Source organism: Myotis brandtii, unplaced genomic scaffold, assembly GCF_000412655.1.
Source record: "Myotis brandtii unplaced genomic scaffold, ASM41265v1 scaffold357, whole genome shotgun sequence".
Taxonomy (NCBI): Eukaryota; Metazoa; Chordata; class Mammalia; order Chiroptera; family Vespertilionidae; genus Myotis; species Myotis brandtii.
Genome location: NW_005363729.1, coordinates 746,729 through 748,722, shown reverse-complemented (window position 1 = coordinate 748,722; position 1,994 = coordinate 746,729).

The window sequence follows — 1,994 nt, the reverse complement described above, 5'->3', positions numbered from 1 at the left end:
GCCCCAGCTCCGCTTCAGAATCACGGGTCCGAGTGAGCAAGGCCGGGCACGCACCCCTGCCCCCACGCGTTCCAATTAAAAGGCAACCACCCAAGTCCTCAGCCGTGGGCGCTGGTTAACACAGAGCACGGGCCACGGGCACGGAGAGTTACCCACGCCCCGAGGCGGCGCGGCCGGCGGGCGAGCGGTGAGGCAGTCATGCCCCTCGAGACGCCAGACACACAAGTACCAGGGGGCCCAGCCCCCACGTCTGGGACAAACCTAAAGAGCTGAAGACGGGGCCTCGAGCAGCCATTTGTCCACCGACGTTCATAGCAGCCTGTTCACCACAACAGTGTCTGTCAACCGACGGATGGATGGACCGAGGGTGGTCCGTCCGCACAGGGACAGGCGTCGGCCTGGGAAAGGGAGGGAGGCCTGACCCGGCTCCCCGCGGCTCTCCCCTGCGAGATGCGGGGACGAGGTTCCGAGAAGGGAATGGGCCCTGGCCTTCCCATCTCTGTCACCTCACTGGGCAGGCACCAGTCCCCGCCGGCGACCATGACCTGCAGGTCAAGGGACCGCCCCTGGCTGCACCCATAGCTGCTCTGTGTCTGGGCACCTCGAGCGGGACTTCCGATGGCACTGGGCCCTGGGGCCGGGAGGGAGCCGCGCCGGCATCTCCAATCTGCTCTTCAAATCCACCCGCCCCGAAGCGGCCAGCGGGCGCCACCCGCCCAGGACCCGGGACATGCCCCGCTCCTCAGCCTCAGTGCAGACCAGGTGACGTGGGCCCTGAGCTGAGGGCTGCTCCGACCCCTCTCGCTGACCCACCCTGCGGAGGAGACAGGCTGTGCTGGTCCCCTGCCGTCAACGACAGTCCAGGCCGGGCAGCCGGCTACTCTGTGTCCCGCAGGGGTGGCCTGGCTGAGTGCTCCAAGCCCCAAATCCCAGCCCCTCCTGGGGCCGGCCACCTCTCATCCTTGGTGCAGAGCTCGGGGCCAGTGGGGGCTCTGGCCCAGCAGCCAGGGGGGAGCCCATGGGGGAGGAGCCGAGAGGGCCCTGGGGTGCTCTGGACACCGAGTGCCTGCCCGCGTGTCACGGTCGCCTCCCTCGGTGCCCTGGCACATGGGCACCTCGGGCCTCGGGGGTGGGTTCCTAATCTCAGGGCCGCCTGCCTTTGTGAGCGGACACGGGGCAGTGGGTGGGGCCTCATCCTCAGGGGAGAACCCGCTCGGGTAGGGAGGTGACCTGACTGGGGAGGTGGTTCTTAAACCTCCTCGTCACAACCAACTGAGCCCAGGACGAGGCAGGCAGTGAGGGCTCTGCCCCGAGCTCCCGGGGTGGGGGGTGGGGGTTGGGAGGTAGGGGGCAGCGGGCTGGGGCACATTGCCCGGAGGCGGGTCATCTCTCCTGCTTCCATCAGCTGACAGCTGGATTTCTGCCACCACAAGAGCACCCTAGACCCGGCCGGCGAGCTCAGTGGTTGAGCGTCAACCTATGAACCAGGAGGTCAGGGTTCGATTCCCGGTCAGGGCACAGGCCCAGGTTGCGGGCTCGATCCCCAGTGTGGGGCAGGCAGGAGGCAGCCGATCAGTGATTCTCTCTCATCATTGATGTTTCTATCTCGCTCCCCCTCTTCCTTCCTCTCTGAAATCAATAAAAATATATATTTTTTAAAAAGAGCACCCTGGGCCGAGCGGGCCCGGCCTGCAGCCACCGGGCGGTCGCTGGGGAGCTGTGTGGCTCAGGTCACCCACCGGCTCATCCCCCACCTGCTGTCATCGGGGTTGGGGATCCGGGGAGCTGGCAGAGGCGATGGGATCGCAGCGAGCGGATGACAGCGCCAGAAAGACGTGGAAAGCAAAGGGCTCGTTAAAACGCTGAAATTGGCCCCGGGAGGGCAGCCAGGCCTGAGCGGCGAACGGGATTTATTTCCGGTGCCTCACAGGGTGCCACCCCAGCCCACCCCTGCAGGGCAACTAGCCCAGAGCAGAGCCGGAGGGGCGGGGCCT